The sequence below is a fragment of the Amblyraja radiata genome, chromosome 28 (genome assembly GCF_010909765.2).
Source record: "Amblyraja radiata isolate CabotCenter1 chromosome 28, sAmbRad1.1.pri, whole genome shotgun sequence".
Lineage (NCBI taxonomy): Eukaryota > Metazoa > Chordata > Chondrichthyes > Rajiformes > Rajidae > Amblyraja > Amblyraja radiata.
In genome coordinates this window covers 5026515-5046780 of record NC_045983.1, presented here as the reverse complement: position 1 = coordinate 5046780, position 20266 = coordinate 5026515, and positions in this window count along the sequence as shown.

Below are 20266 nucleotides of genomic sequence, written 5' to 3'. Positions count from 1 at the left end.
CGGTTGTCGGGATCGAACCCGGGTCTCCGGTGCTGCAAGCGCTGTTAGGCAGCAGCTCTACCGCTGCACCACCGTGACCGCCCCACTCTCTCATCCACTCCCTGCACACTAGGGGGCAATTAACCTGGAAACCCGCACGTCTTTGGAAGGAACGCTCACAGTCACGGGGGAGAACATGCAAACTCCACACAGGCAGTGCCCAAGGTCAGGATCGAACCCAAGTCTCTGGCACTATGCCACAAATCTTTGGAACCCTTCCACAAAGGCAGGTGGATATAGTTTGTGGGGTTTTTTTAAGGCAAAATTAGAATGTTTCTTTAAGCAAAGCAGTGCAAGGACACTAAGGCAAGACGGAAACATGTCTATGAAGCCTCACTCAGATCATCCGTGATCTTATTCAAAGGCGGGACTGGCTTGAGACAGACTCCTGGTCTAAGTAGCTATCAGAAGGATGTTGTTCAGCTGGAAAGAGCGCTGAGTAGATTTGCGAGGATGTTGCCAGGACTCGAGGGCCTGAGAGGTTGGGCAGCCTAGGACTTTATTCCTTGGAGCGCAGGAGGCTGATCTGATCTGATAAATCATAATGGGAACAGATAGGCTGAACGCACAGAGTATTTTACCCAGAGTAGGAGAACCAAGAAACTGGGGACATACTGTAGGTTTAAAGTGAGGGGGGAAAGATTTAATAGGAACTAGAGTAGCAACGTTTTCACACAGAGGTTGGTGGGTGCATGGAATGAGCTGCCAGAGGAGGTAGTTGAGGCAGGTACGGCGGCAATAGGAAAGGACATGGAGAAGAAAGGTGAAATGCAGGCCGATGGGACCAGTGCGGATGGGGCGTTTTGGTCGGGATGATCAAGCTGGGCCGAAGCACCTGTTTCAGTGCTGTGTGACTCTGACTGTTCACTGTCTGCAGGTTCATCATCTCTATGTTGTTGTGGGGCACATTGGATACCATATGGGTACTGATTTTGAATGTGGGGTAGTGATTTTGGATGATTAGCCATGATCATATTGAATGGCGGTTCTGGCTCGAAGGGCCGAATGGCTAACTCTTGCACCTATACTCTATGTTTCTATGAGGCAACTCAGGAAACTTGCTTGTTGTTGTTCCTAAACTTGATGCCATTTGATCCAAACCGTACTTTGTCTATTGACCCGGAAGTGACTATAATGCATTGCTGCCCCTTATTTATTTAGCGAATGCAAAGTCCTTTAGCCAAGCAGTTGCCTCTTGATCTGCTGTATGAAGGGTGACAAGTCCTCCTTTGAGTCTTTGTTGAGGGCATGCTTCAATGATGTGTTGCATTGTTTGCTGCTCTCCACAAGCACACCGTGGGGTTGGGCTGCTGCCCCATTTGTGAAGGCTGGCCAAGCAGGGGCCATGTCCAGTCCTGAATAGCAAAGAAGATCAAAGCCATTGATGGTGTAACGGCCCGCTTCCTCTGTGCCCAACGTGAGTCTGTTGGAGACAGATGACGTCGATGGAGTGTTGGTGGGCGAGGACTTCGATGAGGCGTCGCTTGGCTGCAGAGAGGCCTTCAACATTCAGTTGTAGTATTCGGAGAGCAGGTCCAACTGCTGGGTGCTCTTGAGGCTGGTCGTTGTTGCTGCTTTCGGCTTTGGGATAATGACTAGGATTCTTTGACTTGGCTCTCAGGCGTCGTCTTGTAGAATTTAGTCTGCTGGGAGGATCATTGGCTTCCCCAGGCGAGCCTGGGTACTGGCGGGGGGCGTGACGAGAACGCTGATCCATTGTACAATACTAGACTGTGGGGCCCCTTTGGGTTCCAGCACCACACGTGAGGGCTGGTCCCCCACGCAATATTCCACCTCTCCACCAATTCCAATGTTGGTGGCCAGTGGGGGGGGGAGGGGGGGAGCTTTCTGGAGCGCTAGTATGGGTGTTGTGGGTTGAAGGGACTGGTTTCCAGAGGGCTAGTATGGACTATGGCCCAAATAGATTATTGGGCTGGCGGCTCAGTCACAAAGGCTTGTTGTGCTGGCAGCTCACTCACTCACGGCTGGTGGGCTGGCAGCTCACTCACTCACGGCTGGTGGGCTGGCAGTTGACTCACAGCTATTCCTTGAAATTCCATTTGTGTGTCTAGGTTAAACAATCTGGTTTCATTTTACACATGCCGTCTTGAGCTTAATGGAACAATAGCCTCCATTTTAAAACCAGTTACTGCAGAACAAAAGGGCGGCATGGTGGAGCAGCTGCTAGAGCTGCTGCCTCGCAGCGCCAGAGACCCGGGTTCGATCCAGGCCTTGGGTGCTGTCTGTGTGGAGTTTGCACGTTCTACCGCGTGGGTACTCCGCCTTCCTCTCAAATCCCAAATACACGCGGGTTTGTAGGTTAATCAGATGATTGCTGGTGGGCGCGGGCTCGGTGGGCCAAAGGTCCCCTTTCCACGCTGTATTTCTAAACTAAAACTAAACTAAATTAAAAGGTGGATGACCTACAACTGAATTGGCCAGTTCTGATACAGAGAAAGTGAATTATCTGATGTTGCTGTACTCAACATTAAAACTGGGACACAGAACATAAAATACTGCAGTACAGTAACAGGCTATTTGGTTAATTGGCTTCTGTAAATTGCCTCTAGTGTGTAGAGAGTGGATGAGAATGTGGGATAACGTGGAACTAGTGTGAACGGGTGATTGATGGTCGACGCAGACTCGGTGGGTTGAAGGGCCTGTTTCCACACTGTAGCTCTTAACTAAACTAAATTAGCCATCATGTAAGTGGGTATTAGGAATGTCAGTGGGGAATTAATGTGCCCATTGAGATAGAATTGGTTACATGGAAATAAAGGCCTGTTTCCATGCTGTATCTTTTAAACAATTCAATCGATCAATCGATGAATCTAGAACCATACCCATCTGCTTATGCATACATGCTGCTGCATTATGCAGAATGTAAATACTATTAGCTTCTTGGACCTGGTAGCTGGACTGCGAGCAGCTTCTCTTACAACTGGGCATCTTCTGGGTTGAGAGTCAGTAAAGTAGCAGTACGAGGCGGGGTGATCACTTTAGATTTAGACTTAAGAGATACAGCGTGGAAAGTGGCCCTTCGGCCCATCGAGTCCGCACCGACCAGCGATCTCCCCGTACACTAGCACAATCCAACACCAGGGACAATTTACAATTTTTACTGAAGCCAATCAACCTACAAACCTGCACGTCTTTGGGAGTGTGGGAGGAAACCGGAGCACCCGGAGAAAACCCACGCAGGTCACAGCGAGAACGTACAAACTGTACAGACAGCACCCGTAGTCAGGATAGAACCCGGGTCTTTGGCGCTGTAAGGCAACAACTCTGTGCCACCGTGCCTCCCATTGAAATGGATTGTAATCTTGGGCTTGGCAGATAGAGACGGAGGAATGCAAGACGTGCATTTCAATAGCACCTTTCCCATCCAGACAGTGGTAAGTCATCATGGCTGTCCCTCAAGATCGAGGGTGATGGTCTACGTTCGGTTGTTTTTATGGACTTTCATGTGGCTTATGAGCCCGACCCTGGCTTTGAACGAAGACGCCTGTGCGTGTGTGTGTTGAACGTGTACTTGATGTTGCACTCCAAGAAGCACACAGTCCTTCACAAATCAATCAACTCATTCTAATGGCAAGGGAACCCGGACGATCGTAGCTGATAGATCTGTTGCAGCCTTCATCCGCCTTCACAGCCGTTGAGTTCAAGATAACTTTGTCCGCCTGGTCCACCGTTGAGGTCTTGTAGGTTGGATCGTTCTTAGTCTGGACTCCTCATCCTCGACCTTACTGCCATGGGTGGCCCTACCAGAAGCTGGTGCTTCCGACGCCATCGATCTCGGACTCATCGGGTCACGCAAGCCTCTTCACCACGACAAGGTCAACGATCCGAAGAGTGAAAAGTACCTTACAGCCAACAAAGTACTTTCGAGCTGCAGGCATCTGTGGAGAGGATGTAACATGGCAAGGTATTGGCACTGATGGACACAAAGTGCTACAGTGGGTCAGGCAGCATCGCTGGAGAAAACGGATGGGTGACGCTGTGCAAATGAAAGTCTAGTTTAATACAGAAATGTCACTGATTCCTTTTTCTCCAGAGATGCTGCCTGACCTGCTGAAATACTCCAGCACTTTGTGTCTATCTTTGGTATGAACCAGCATCACCAATTCTTTGCTTCGACACAAGATATTGGCATTGGTTTGTTACTCTCACCTCATGAGTGGTCCATTCAAGTCCCATTGGTACACACCCAAGGTTTCCGTGCAGTTCCCGGAGGTTCCCGGAGGTTTTTGTCAGTCTCCCTACCTGCTTCCACTACCTGCAACCTCCGGGAACCGCACGGAAACCTTGGGTGGAGCGCAAAGTCTCCAGAGGTTTCCGTTCAGGTTTCCTAAGTGGGACAGGGGCATAAGTGGGACAGGGGCTTCAACCTCGAAAGATAGTTCACCTTTGGTTCTTTATTTAGAGATACAGCGTGGAAACAGGCCCTTCGGCCCACCGAGTCCACACCGACCAAGGATGTTGCCAGTACACAAGAGCCTTAGCTGCATGGAAAGGTGGGGGCAGGCTAGGATAGGATAGGCTATAACAGCATGAAAACGGACCTTCAGCCCAACTTGTCCATGCTGACCCAGATGGTCCATCTGTGCTAGTCCCACCTACCTGCATTTGGCCCATATCCCCCTGAACCTGTCCTATCCATTATTCCTTGGAGATTCTATCTATTCCCCTCATGATTTTATACACTTCTATATCTCCCCTCAGTATCTCCCCCTTTGCTCATAAGGTCATAAGTGATAGGAGTAGAATTAGGCCATTCGGCCCATCAAGTCTACGCCACTCAATCATGGCTGATCTCTCACTCCCTCCGATCCCCATTCTCCTGCCTTCTCCCCATCTCTGACACCTGTACTTATCAAGAATCTATCTATCTCTGCCTTAAAAATATCCATTGACGGCCTCCACAGCCTTCTGTGGCAAGGAATTCCACAGATTCACCACCCTCTGACTATAGAAATTCCTCCTCATCTCCTTCTTAAAAGAATGTCCTTTCATTCTGAGGCTATGACCTCTAGTCCTAGACTTAGACTTAGCCTTAGATCCTTTATTTTTCATTCAGACCTTTCGGTCTGAACGAAATGTCGTTGCCTGCAGCCATACATGTAATAATAAACAACACAACACACAATAAACACAAATTAATATCCACCACAGTGAGTTCACCAGGCACCTCCTCACTGTGATGGAGGCAAAAATCTTAGGGTTACTGTCTCTTCCCTCTTCTTCTCCCTCTGCGCTGAGGCGATATGTTGTTACCCCACCGGGCGATGGTAGTCAGTCCCGCGGCTCATCGAGCTCCGCGAACTGGCCGGTTCAAGCTCCGCGGCCCGGGGTGGTACAAGCTGTCGCCCTCCAGTCCAGCGGACGCAGCTGTTGCCGCGGGAGCTCCGGAAACAGGCACCAGCCTGTGACCTGCGAGCTCCCGACGATGTCGTCCACTGGCCCGCGGCCGAGCCCCGGATTCAGGTCGCCGCCGCCTCAGCTACCGGAACACCGTCTCAGCCCCGCGCCGGGCCACCACAGCCACCGGAGCACCGCCTCAGCCCCGCGCCGGGCCGCCTCAGCCACCGGAGCGCCGTACCAGCCCCGAGCCGGGCCGCCCTCATGGGAGCGCCGTACCAGCCTCGAGTCGTGCCGCTGCCACTAGACCGTCCCAGCCCCGCGCCGGGCCGCCCTCACCGGAGCGCCGAGTCACTGGAGCGCCCGAACGCCGCCACAGCTCGAAGACGGCCAGCCTCGCGTTGGTAAGTCCTGGCTGGCTCTACCTCCGGAGCCTCGAGGTCAGTTGCAGGTTGGAGGCCACCAGCTCCGCCATTAGGCCTCAGCGAAAACGGAGGCAGAGAAGGGGGATACGACAAGAAAAAGTCGCATTCCCCCGAAGGGAGAGACAGAAAGCCCTGTTTCAGTCCCCCCCCCCCCCCCCACACATAACACAACCTAATAACCAAAAATTTAACTAAACAAGACAAAAAAAACAACACAAAAAGTAAAAACAGACGGACTGCAGGCGAGCCGCAGCCGTTCAACAGCACCGCCACTTCGTGGAAGCATCGTCACCACTTCCACTCTATCCAAACCTTTCAATATTCTGTACGATGACCTCCCCCTCATCCTTCTAAACTCCAGCGAGTACACGCCCAGTGCTGTCAAACGCTCATCATATGTTAACCCACTTGTAAACTTGTAAACCTCCTCTGAACCCACTCCAGCGCCAGCTCATGGTTCCTCTGATATGGGGCCCAAAATTGCTCTCACTGCTCCAAATGCGGCCTGACTTCACAGTTATCTAGACTACACCGCCTTCCACTCTTGAAAAGGAACCACCCTTAACTCTCAATTTCTCCGTCACCACCACATCTTCTCCCAAGATGAGCCATTCCCCTCTCGGAAACCCGAGATGTCCTCTTGCTTCAGTAAACGTGGTTTCTCCTCCTGTTTTTTAGTTTAGTTTAGAGACACAGCGTGGAAACAGGCCCTTTGGCCCATCGAGTCAACACCGACCAGCGATCAGCGCACACTAACACTATCCTACACAATTTTACCAAAGCTAATTAACCTACAAACCTGTACGTTTTTGGAGTGTGGGAGGAAACCGATGATCTTGGAAAAGAAAATGCAGGTTCATGGGGAGAACGTACAAACTCCGTACAGACAGCTCCCGTAGTCGGGATCGAACCAGGGTCTCTGGAGCTGTAAGGCAGTGGCTCTACCACTACGACACAGTGCCACCTGCTGTTAGAGATGGATCCCTCACCCGTGCCTCCTCCTTGTCCCGCAGTTCTATTCAGTTTAGTTTAGAGCTCCTCTATAATCTTTGGTTTAGAGATACAGAGTGGAAACAAGCCCTTCGGCCCATCGAGTTAGAGCTGTCCAATGATCACACGTACACTTGTTCTATATTAATCCAGTTTTACATCCTACACACATGCCCCATCTAAGGTAGTCCCATTTGTCCGCATTTGGCCAATATCCCAGTAAACCTTTGCCATCCATGTTCCCGTCCGAGCATGTACGTCTTTGGAGTGTGGGAGGGAACCGGAGCACCCAGAGAAAACCCACGGTCACGCGGAGAACGTGCAAACTCCGTACAGACAGCACCCGTAGTCGGGATCGAACCTGGGTCTCTGGCGCTGTATGGCAGCAACTCTACTGTTCTCGATCCCCTCTCTCCAGAAGGATAGAGTCATACAGCCCTTCGGCCCAAAAAGGCCCTTCGGCCCAATTAGTCCTTGCTGACCAAGATGCCCCATCTAAGTTAGTTCCATTTGCCAGCATTTGATATATAGCCCCTAATCCTTTCCTATCCATGTACCTGTCCAAATGTCGTTAAAATGTCATCATAGTTCCTGCCACAACTACCTCCTTGGTCAGCTCGTTCCATACACCCACCATCCTCCGAATGAAAAAGTTGCCCCTCGCATCTTAAACCTGTGTCCTTTGGATTTGTACACCCTGGGCAAAAGACTGTGCATTCACCCTATCTGTTCCAAGGATAGAGTTCTCCTGGTCCTCAACTTTCACCCCATCAGCCTCCGCATCCAACACATCATTCTCCGACATTTTTACTTTAGTTTAGTTTAGAGATGCAGCGTGGAAACAGGCCCTTCGGCCCGCCGTTCACGCCAACCAGCGATCCCCGCACACTTACACACTACCCTATACACATTAGGGACAATTTACAATTACTCCAAGCCAACAAACCTACAAATCTGTACGCCTTTGGGATGTGGGAGGAAACCGGAGCACCCGGGGAAAACCCACGTGGTCACGGGGAGAACGTACAAACTCCGTACAGACAGCAGGATATGTGTGGATATGTCTATGGTGGAGATTGAAAGATTCTTGATTAGTGCGGGTGTCAAAGGTTACGTGGAGAAGGCAGGAGAATGGGGTTGAGAGGGAGAGATAGATCAACCATGATTGAATGGCGGAGTAGACTTGATGGGCCGAATGGCCTAATTCCGCTCCTAGAACTTATGACCTTATGAATTTTTCACTGTAGCTCGATACGTGTGACAATAATAAGTCTAAACTTAAAAACTCAGTGAGTTTGCAACAACTCAACACATACCCCACCCAAACTTGTCAGACAGAGGAGCGGTCAATGTGATCAGAATCGGTTTCCTGCCACCTCATGTTAGTTGCATGATCACTGAGTTAATCACTCATGTTGTTATCCAGTATCGGTGTTGATTTATTATTAGATACATAGACAATAGGTGCAGGAGGAGGCCATTCGGCCCTTCGCGCCAGCACTGCCATTCAATGTGATCATGGCTGATCATCCACAATCAGTACCCCGTTCCTGCCTTCTCCCCATACCTCTTGATTCCACTAGCCCGAAGAGCTCTATCTAACTCTCTTTTGAATGCATCCAATGAATCGGCCACCACTGCCTTCTGTGGCAGAATTCCACAAATTCACAACTCTCTGGGTGAAAAAGTTTTTCCTCATCTCAGCTCTAAATGGCCTACCCATTATTCTTAAACTGTGGCCCCTGGTTCTGGACTCCCCCAACATCGGGAACATGTTTCCTGCATCTAGCGTGTCCAATCCCTTAATAATTTTATATGTTTCTATGTTATCCTCTCATCCTTCTAAATTCCAGTGAATACAAGCCCAGTTGCTCCACTCTTTCATTGTATGACAGTTCCGCCATCCCGGGAATTAGCCTTGTGAACCTACGCTGCACTCCCTCAATAGCAAGAATGTCCTTCCTCAAAACTGCACACAATACTCCAGGTGTGGTCTCACCAGGGCCCTGTACAACTGCAGAAGGACCTCTTTGCTCCTATACTCAACCTCACATTTTCCACATTATACTGCATCTGCCATGCATCTGCCCACTCACCCAACCTGTCCAAGACACTCTGCATCCTCATAGCACCCTCTTCACAGTTCACACTGCCACCCAGCTTTGTGTCATCTGCACATTTGCTGATGTTACTTTTAATTCCTTCAACTAAATCATTAATATATATTGTAAATGGCTGCGGTCCCAGCACCGAGCCTTGTGGCACCCCACTAGTCACTGCCTGCCATTCTGCATTTCTTTAGGCAGGGGGCAGGAATTATTTGCCACAGAAGGCTGTGGAGGCCAAATAAGTGGATATTTTTAAGGCAGAGATAGATAGATTCTTGATTAGTACGGGTGTCAGGGGTTATGCGGAGAAGGCAGGAGAATGGGGTAAGGAGGGAGAGATAGATCAGCCATGATTGAATGGTGGAGTGGACGATGGGCCGAATGGCCTTATTCTACTCCTATTCCTTATGACCTTATCACTCGGAGGGCCTGTTTCTGCACTGTAGATCTAAAACTAAAAACTAAAAACCATTACCCTCTGCTTCCTTCTATGAAGTCAATTTTATCTATGTTTTGATTGTACTCATGCATGGTAGGTTTTACATATGATAGCATAGATAGCAAGCAAAACAAATCTGCACTGTTAACCCTGTCAGTACCCTGGCTTACGGCAGAACCTGTCAGAAGTCTTGACAGCAGAGGAGAAGCTGTTCGTGAGTCTGGTGGTGCACATTGTCAAGCCTTTAGATGTTCTGCCAGATGGGAGTGGGGAGAAGCAGGAACAACTAGGATGCGACGAGTCTTTAATTATATTTAAATGTCGTCACGAGAAGGGTCCCGACCCGAAACATCACCTATCCATGCTCCCCAGAGATGTTGCCTGACCCGCTGAGTTACTCCAGCCCTACGTGAAACGTCACCTATCCATGTTCTCCAGAGATGCTGCCTGACCCGCTGAGTTACTCCAGCCCTACGTGAAACGTCACCTATCCATGTTCTCCAGAGATGCTGCCTGACCCGCTGAGTTACTCCAGCCCTACGTGAAACGTCACCTATCCATGTTCTCCAGAGATGCTGCCTGACCCGCTGAGTTACTCCAGCCCTACGTGAAACGTCACCTATCCATGCTCCCCAGAGATGCTGCCTGACCCGCTGAGTTACTCCAGCACTCTGTGTCCTTTCTTTGACTATGTTGGCTGCGTTTCCGAGGCAGCGTGAAGTGTAGATGGAGTCACTGGTGGGGAGACTGGTCTGCGTGATGGACTGGGATACATCCACAACTCTCTGCCGTTTCTTGTGACCTTGTTATGCTGTTCCCCCACCAAGCTTCTCCGACATTTTATGAGAATGATCCCAGGAATGATTGGGTTAACAGACTAGATTGTAATCATATGTTGTCCTTCCGCTGACCGGTTAGTACGCAACAAAAGCTTTTCACTGTACCTCGTTACAGGTGACAATAAGCTGAATTCAAACCCAAACTTCATCTACTGTATCCGCTGTTCTGGTTGTGGACTCCTATATATATCGGCAAGACCAAGCACAGACTGGGCGATCATTTCGTTGAACACCTTCACTCCAGTCCGCCTTGGCATACACGATCTCCCAGTTGCCAAACTCCCCCTCCCATTCCCACACTGACCTTTCTGTCCTGGGCCTCCTCCATTGTCAGAGTGAGGCCCAGCGCAAATTGGAGGAACAGCACCTCATATTTCGCTTGGGTAGTTTACACCCTAGCAGTGTGTATGTTGATATCTCCAACTTCAAATAGCCCTTGCATCCCCTCCCCCACTCTAGTCGTACTACTAGTTTCACTGTTGTGCTGCTGAGTTTCACCGTTTCGCTCATTATCACCTTCTCCACAGCCAACAGTGGCCCATTGTGGGAGGCACCTGTCGTGGGGTGGGGGGCACCGAGAGAACAACGAGGAACCCCGTGTGGGGGAGGGGGGGCGGTGGGGGTGGTGGAGGCAGGGGGCGAGAACAAAGAGAGACTATAACAAATACATTTATAACTTTGTGCTGTGCATACATTGTGCATAGTACGTACAACAGAGAATTTTGTGGTACCCATTGGCCGAAGGCTGTACTACAAGGGTGTACTACAAGGGTAGTGAATCTGAGGAATACTTTGCTATAGAAGGCTGTGGAGGCCAAGTCAGTGGATATTTTTAAGGCTGAGATAGACAGGTTCTCGATTAGTTCTCAATTAAGGAATTAGGCAACGTTTCGGGTCGAAACCCTTCTTCAGAACCTTGAGTCTGAAGAAGGGTCTTGACCCAAAACATTGCCTATTTCCTTCACTCCATAGATGCTGCCTCAGCCGTTGAGTTTCTCCAGCATTTTTGTCTACCTTCGATTTTCCAGCATCTGCAGTTCCTTCTTGAACATGATGACAATCGATCCATTTACAGTGTACAGATACATGATAAGGGAATAACGTTTAGTGCAAGGTGAAGCCAGCAAAATCCAAGCAAGGATAGTCCGAGGGTCATCAAAGAGGTAGATAATTAAATAAAAACCTGTACGTCTTTCGAGTGTGGGGGGGAAACTGGAGCACCCGGAGAACAACCACGCAGGTCAAGGGGAGAACGTACAAACTCCATACAGCTGCACCTGTAATCAGGATTCAACCCGGCCTTCTGGCGTATTTAGGCAGCAAATCTACCGCTGCGCCACCGTGCCGCCCCTAAGCATTGGCGATACGCAGAAACCCAGTGTAAAAAGCCAGCTTGTAATCTCTCCACCCACCCACTCCTCCAAAGTGTCTCCTGCCCCTAACTGTGACAGAGTGTGTGGGACCCGCTGCCTTTGCTAAATCCACAGCACTGTAGTTTAGTTTAGAGATACAGCGCAGAAACAGGCAGCGACCAGCGATCACTTCATACATTACCACTATCCTACACTCTAGGGATATAAAAACATAGAAACATAGGTGTGGGAGTAGGCCATTCAACCCTTCAAGCCAGCACAGCCATTCAGTATGATCATGGCTGATCATCCAAAATCAGTACCCCGTTCCTGCTTTCTCCCCACGCCCCTTGATTCCGTTAGGCCGAAGAGCTATATCTAACAATTTACAGAAGCCAATAACTTACAAACCTGTACGTCTTTGGAGTGTTGGAGGAAACCGCAGCACCCGGAGAAAACCCACGTGATCACAGGGCGAAGGTACAAACTCCGTACAGACAGCACCCGTAGTCAGGATGGAACCGGGGTCTCTGGCGCTGTGAGGCAGCAACTCTACCGCTGCGCCACCGTGCCGCCTGACAGCGGCAGTAATTATCCTCAATCTCAAGTGATTGCCTAAGGAGCGAACAGCTGTTATAACAGCAAAGATGATTATTCTCTCCTCAGATACATTAAACCGACGTTTTAATGCTACTTCCTCGCCAAGCTGATTGGGTTTAAATTGTAGATAAAATCACTGATTCCTAATGTTTAAATATATCCGCAGGGGGGATAGACGCACAGGTCAGTCTGTCATTATTTACTCTGCCCTAATTGAATCACTTTGTTCACTGGCTGCTGCTGCTGTGAGTTATTGCTGCCCCTTCTGCTCCATTAAGTCACTCACGCCCGAGAAACTGCTGGGCGTCAGGGTGTGCGGCTAACGCAATTACACAGAGCACGATCCTCATCAGTAGAGAGGCCAGGAATTGGATCGGCGCAGCCGGGAGCTGTCGGTTCCCTTTTCAAGGCTGGAGACCACGCATTTGGCCCATCGGGTTTACTCCGGGTGCTCCGGTTTCATCACACAAAGGGTGGTGGGTGTATGGAGCAAGCTGACAGATGAGGCCGTCGAGGCTGGGACTATCCCAACGTTTAAGAAACAGTTAGACAGGTATGTGGATAGGACAGGTTTGGAGGGATATGGACCAAGTGCAGGCAGGTGGGACTAGTGTACCCGTTGTGGGCAAGTTGGGCCGGAGGGCCTGTTTCCACACTGTGTCACTCTGTGACTCTTTCCCAAAGACGTGCAGGTTTGTACGTGGCTCATGGCTATCTATCTCTCCCTCTCAACCCTATTCCCGGGGGTGGAAGATTGCAACCTTCACGTGGTCCGCCCTGTTTCGACTAATGCAACCAACTTGACGTGCACAAACGGAAGATCAAATAGAACAAGTTGTCCAACAACTTTAGGCTGTGCACGCCACACGAAAGAAGAAGAAGAACCCTATTCCCTGCCCTCTCCCCATAACCCCTGACACCCATACTAATCAAGAAGCTATCAATCAACACTTTATTGACTTGGCCTCCACAGCCTTCTCTGGCAATGAATTCCACAGTATGATGAGCGTTTGACGGCACTGGGCCTGTACTCGCTAGGGTTTAGTGATGAGGGGGGACCTGATTGAGACTTACCGAATAGTGAATGACCTGGATAGAGCGGATGTGGAGAGGGGTACCAGGACGTGGCATCGAAGGACGAGAAGCCAGAGCAAAAAGGTCGAAGCCAAATAGCCGAATGGAAACAAAGCTGAAACGCCAAATAACCGAAAGCATACGAAACTGAAACACCAACAAACTGAAAGGGCGGGACGCCTAAAAGCAAACTCACCGAATGGCCGCTCTGCCGAAACGCCACCTAACTGAGAGGCTGCGTCGCTTACAAGCCAACTAACCGCTCTGCCAAAAAGTCAAATAACGGACATGACGTCGCCGGGGTGGGCGGGACGTGTCATCGATTGTTCCAGACCCCCGCGCCCATCACATCACTGGCCGGTGGAAACGGGAGGGTGGGGGTCATTTCCCACACAAGCCATTATTTGACTTGTTGGCAGAGCGGTATTCGGTTTGTTGGCTTGTAGGCGACGCAGCCTTTCGGTTCGTTGGCGTTTCGGCTTTGTTTCCATTCGGCTATTTGGTTTCGACTTCTTTGCTTCGACTTCTCGTCCTTCGGCACCACGTCCGCACACGGTGGAGGGGATGCTCCCAGAACTTATCAACTTAGGATGCAAACATCAGCAAGGCTCATGTGTTGTTGTTTAGGAGCTCTGATCTGGCAATGCCTCAATATCCTTCAACCATTTGCTTCACTAACACCGCTCACAGTGTTCTTCACTTCTCTGCTCACTTTTCTTCTTTATGAGTTCTTTAGTCCGCAAGTCTTATGAGGAGAATTAGCCCATTCGGCCCATCGTGCCTCTCTCCGCCTTTCAATCATGGCTGATCTACCTTTCCCTCTCAACCCCATTCTCCTGCCTTCTCCCCGTAACCCCTGACACCCGTACTAATCAAGAATCTGTCTATCTCCACCTTAGAAATATCCACAGTCTTCTGTGGCAGTGAATTCCACAGATTCACCACCCTCTGACTAAAGAAATTCCTCCTCATCTCCTTCCTAAAGGTTCATCCTCTTATTCTGAGGCTGAGACTTCTGGTCCTAGACTCTCCACTAGTGGAAACATCCTCTCTACATCCACTCTGTCCAGGCCTTTCACAATTCAGTAAGTTACAATGAGGTTCCTCCCTCATTCTTCAAAATTCCAGCTTGTACAGGCCCAGAGCCGACAAACGCTCATCATACGTCAACCCACTCATCCCCGTGATCATTCTCGTAAACCTCCTCTGGACCCTCTCCAACGCTAGCACATCCCTCCTGAGATACGTGGGCCCAAAACTGCTCGCGGTGTTCTTCTGAATATAGACACAAAATGCTGGAGTCAAGGGCTTGTCCCACTTTCACAACCTAATTCACAACCTTTTTTACTCGTGGACATTTTACATCAGGCGAGAAAAACGCCCCAACCTACTTGATGCCACGAGTACCTACGACTAGCATTACGGCCTGCTACGACCTACCTACGACCTCCTACGACCTTGTGACGACCATGCTGCAAGTATGAGTCAAGGGAAAACTTGGCGGAGGTCGTGAATTAAGTCGTGAAAGTGGGACAGGCCCTGTAGTCGGCGGGTCAGGCAGCATCTCTGGAAGAAAGGAATGGGCGCTGTTTCGGGTCGGAACCCTTCTTCAGACTGAAAGATAGAGGATGGGGGGGGGGGGGGGGGGGGGTGGGGGGGAGGGGGGGGGGGGGGAATGGAGGCGAGAAAAGACCAAAAGAAATCGGGGCCGGCAACAGCCCATTCCTTCCTGAGGTCTCTATTAAATCATCCCCCCTCCCTCCTTGAACTAGTGCCCCTAAATGACCGCGATCTGCTCGACCGCGTTCACCAGAGCTGTACCATTCACTGTGAAGTTCCTGCCCTGATTTGACTCCCCAAAACGCAACCTCTCACAATTCTGCGAATTCAACTATATTTGTCATTGCCTGAATAAGCAACAAGAAAGAGGATGTGCCGGTGGATTTCTGCATACTGCCAGATACCACTGTACTTGACTAAATTTAGCAAACAACACAACTCCCTGACAATGGGCCTAGTCATGTGCAGCAGATGCAAGGAACTGCGCGCGGATGTTAATGGACAAAAAACAGACACAGAGAGTTCCGTTTTGTTCAGCTTAGACATACAGGGTGGAAACAGGTCCTTCGGCCCATCGAGTCGGCCCTATCACCCCGTGCACTAGCACTATCCTACACACACTAGGAACAATTTACTGCACGTCTTGCGAGTGTGAGAGGAAACCGGAGAAAACCCACACGGTCACAGGGAGAACGTACAAACTCACCCATAGTCGAGATGGAACCCGGGTCTTTGGCGCTGTGAGGCAGCAACTCTACCGCTGCGCCACCGTGCCGCTCTGTGCTGGAGTAACTCAGCGGGTCATGCACCATCTCTGGAGGACATGATAGGTCATCAGGAATTGGAGTAGAATCAGGCCATTAGGCCCACTCAGTCTACTCAGCCGTTCAATCATGGCTGATCGATCTCTCCCTCATAATAGGATAGGAGGTCTGAATAAGCATTCAGTCAAAGGCATGGATTGTTGGATGTTGTGGTGGTGTTGGGGTCCACTGCAGGTGTGTGTAAGCGAGGCCCGGAGCTGTGGTGCGGGAGAGTCAGAGCGCGGGCCTGCTGGTGCCGGCGCATGGCGGCCAGTGTGGGACGCAGGTAAGCGGAGGAGGAAAGCCTGCGGGAAGCGGTGGATGGAGTGTTGGTCCCTCAGATCCCACTTGGGCCCGAACTGTGGTGCCTGGAAACGAGCCACAAGGTGGCAGCACACGCAAGCGTCGAAGAAACACTGGCCTGACCGCCATCTTGAGGCTTCTTCACAAAGACTTCACCAGTGTGAATTAGGGTCTCATCCCGAAACACCACCTATTCCTTTTCTCCAGAGATGCTGCCTGACCCACTGTACTTTGTGTCTATCTTCACTGAGCAAACACACGTGGCGGTGGTAGTGAGTCTGGCTCTTAGAGAGGGAGAGCAGCAGAGATGATTGGATGGCGGAGTTGACATGATGGGCCGAATGGCCTAATTCTGCTCCTAGAACTTATCACCTAATCACAGGGCGCATCATGGGTGGCACGGTGGCGTTGCTGCCTCACAGACAGAGACACGGGTTCGATCCTGACTTTGGGTGCTGTCTGTACATTCACCCCGTGACCGCGTGGGTTTTCTCCGGGTGCTCTGGTTCCTCCCCCAATCCCAAAGAGGTGCAGGTTTGTAGATTAACTGGCTCTGGTAAAAATTGCTCCTAGTGTGTAGGATAGAACTAGTGTACGGGGATCGATAGTCGTGGTGTGGACTCGGTGGGCCGAAGGGCCTGTTTCCACACTGTATATCTGTGTACCTCCAAGCCAGTGTATACTGCAGCGTTTAGTTTCTGTACAGTTAGTGCACTCTCAAGGGCGGCACGGTGGGGCAGCTGGTAGAGCTGTTGTCTCACAGCACAGAGACCCAGGTTCCATCCTGACCTCGGGTGCTGTCTGTGTGGAGTTTGCACGTTCTCCCTGCGACCTGATAGAAGTATATCAAATTATGAGAGGCATAGATAGGGCAGACAGTCAGAGCCTTTTATCAATGATGGAAAAATTAAATACTACAGGGCACAAACCTTTCAGACGAGAGGGGAAAAGTTCAAAGGAGATATCTGGGACAAGCTTTTTACACAGAGGGTGGTGAGTGGGCCGAAGGGCCTGTTTCCACACTGTATATCTGGATAGGCACATGGATATGCAGGGAATGGAGGGATATGGATCATGTGCAGGCAGATGAGATTTGTTCTAGGCATCATGTTCGGCACAGATATTGTGGGCTGAATGGCCTGGCCCTGTGCTATACTGTTCTATGTTCTATGTTCTAACACTTAAAAAAAAACATGCAGATGCCAATAATCTGAGATAAAATCAGTCCTGATAAAGGATCACAGACCTGAATGTTGACTGTCTCTCGTGCCATAGATACTGCTTGACTTTAGTTCAGTTTGGAGATACAGCGTGGAAACAGGCCCTTCGGCCCACCGAGTCCGCGCCGACCAGCGATCCCCGCAACCCAGCACTATCCCACACACACGAGGGACAATTTACAATCACACCAAGCCAATTCGCCTACAAACATGGACGTCTTTGGAGTGTGGGAGGAAACCGGAGCACCCGGAGTAAACCCACGCAGGTCTCGGGGACAACGTACAAACTCCGTACAGACAGCACCCGCAGTTGACTTGCTGAGTTTTCACAGAATTTTCCTTTTTTCATTTTTAGAATAAAATGTGGATCTAATTACAGCGGAAAAAATTGCACAAAGATATAGAGAGATGGAAATATTCCTTTGTCACTGCCTGTAACGGCCTCGATAATCTGCGCTAAAGCACTTTAAGTGTCCGCTGAAGCCCACTACAGCAGCTGCAACCATGAAGTACATTATAAATGATCACAAATCCATATCCCCTCTGACCAATAAATCTCCGAGTAGTTCTATGTGACTCTTGAGGAATGAGGAGATTGCAAGGATTAGCATTAGTGAAAAACAAAGACCTTGACATTTTGTAATGCCCGCTGCTAAACACAGGATTTGTTTTGTTTAATTTAGTTTACTTTAGAGTTACAGCGTGAAAACAGGCCCTTCGGCCCACCAAGTCCGTGCCGACCAGCGATCACCCAGTACAGCAGCACTATCCTACACACTAGGTATAATTCACATTTTTTTTTAACCAATGCCAATTAACCTACAAACCCGCAAGTCTTTGGAGTGTGGGGGGAAACCGGAGCGCCCGGAGAAAACCCACGCGGTCACAGAGGAGAACGTACAAACTCCGTACAGACAGCACCCGTAGTCAGGATCGAACCCGGGTCTCTGCCGCTGTGAGGCAGCAACTCTACTGCTGCGCCACTGTGCCTCTCATACACAATAACTTGCCAGTTAGGTTGTTAATATAAAGGAAAACAAACAAAAACTAAACTGCATTAATTGTTCTTTTTTTTTGCTTTGTGCAATTTTTATAGTCTCAACTTCTTTAGGATAGGAAGGCTTTTGCATAAAACACAGAACAATATAGAATAGGAACAGGCCCTTTGTCCAACAATGTCTATGGCGACCATTTTAAAAGTGTATCAAACATATAGCAAGGGGTAAAAATCACAAAGTGCTGGAGTAACTCAGTGAGTCAGGCAGCATCTCTGGAGAACATGGACAGGCAATCAGTGGCGGACTGGGCCTAAAAATATTGGTTGCCAGGAGACAAAGGGGGCCCACCCACAACTATCATGCTATCCTATACACTAGGGACAATGCTATCATTTAACAGAGGCCCACTTGCCATCACTTGCTATCACTTCATCAGGGGCCCACTTGCCATCGGGCAAGCTGACACCCTGGCCAGTCCACCACTGATGTTTAGGTTCGGGACTCCTCTTGAAACGTTACCTATCCACGTTCACCGGAGATGCTGCCTGACCTGTCGAGTTACTCCAGCACTTTAAGTTTCTTACTTAAGGGCGGCACGGAGGCGCAGCGATAGAGTTGCTGCCTTACAGAGCCAGAGATCCTGGTTCGATCCTGACTACGGGTGCTGTCCGTATGGAGATTGTACGTTCTCCCTATGGCCACGTGGGTTTTTCTCCGGGTGCTCCGGTTTCCTCCCACACTCCAAAGACGTACAGGTTTGTAGGTTAATTGGCTTCGGTAAAAATTGTAAATTGTCTCCAGTGTGTAGGATAGGGCTCGTGTGCGGGGATCGCTGGTCGGTGTAGACTCGATGCTTTCCAGGATGTATCTCTAAACTAATTCCAGCAACTGCAATTCCTTGTGTCTAGTACTGTAATAGATGAAGCTTGCCTACAGCGTTATTGGCTTTATTGGTCCACAGTGGCGCAGTGATGGAGTTGGCTTCCTCCCACATCCCAAAGACGTGTGGGTTTGTAGGTTAATTGGCCCTCTGTAAATTATCCCTAGTATTTGGATTAGTTTAGTTTAGTTTAAAGATACAGCGTGGAAACAAGTCTTTCACACCGACCATCGATGGTCCATACGCTAGTACTTTTGCATCCTATACACCAGGGACAATTCTTCGAGGCAATTCAACCTACAAACTCATATGTCTTTGGGATGCGGGAGGAAACCGGAGCACCCAGAAGAACCCCACGCAGTCACAGGGAGAGCGTGCAAACTCCACACAGACAGCACCTGAGCTCAGGATCAAACCTGGGTCTCTGGCGCTGTGAGGCAGCAACTCTACTGCTGCGCCACTGTGTAGGGAGGGGGTGAGAAAGTGGAATAACATAGAACGAATGTGCATGGGTGATCGATGCTCAGCATGGACTGAGTCAGTCGAAGGGCCTGTTTCCATGCTGTACCTCCAAACTATAATGTTTTGCCTGGTATTTCATTTATTTCACATACTTAATCAATCATATTTTATTATTAATGTTTAATATTTTATGTATCATTCTTAACTATCACTGTATGCCATGTTGTCACTTGCGGGCGGAGCACCAAGGCAAATTCCTTGTATGTGAAGACTTGGCCAATTTTTAAATTTTTTTTAAATTTTATTTGTTTATAGGGACAGTGCATATTAATGAACATTTGCATGTAAATATGCGAGATTGTAGCCAATCAGTAGCTAATTTCCGTCTCTAGTCCCAGGCAAAGGTAGGTGAAGTGTCTTGCCCAAGGACACAACGACAGTACACACTCCAAGCAGGATTCGAACTGGCCACCTTCAGGTTGCCAGCCGAACACTTAGCCCATTGTGCCATCTATCAGTCATTCATTCATTCAAAGCAACCCTGTCCCAATCTGTTCGCCTGGCCAATTTTGTGTTTACGTATAATTACGTTTATATTTCCCCCAATATAATACTGGGAGGTTCTAACATGCCTTACATCTGATGAAACACTATTGAAGTATAGTCTTCAAAGGGAATGTGGTGTACCATCTCTGCACAGCAGGAGTGCAAGACAGCGGTGAGATTGAGAGCCGATGATCTGATTTTCAAGATGAAAGAACAAGTGTTCTTTGCCACTGTATTGGATATTCAAATTAAAGTGTGACTCTAGCACAG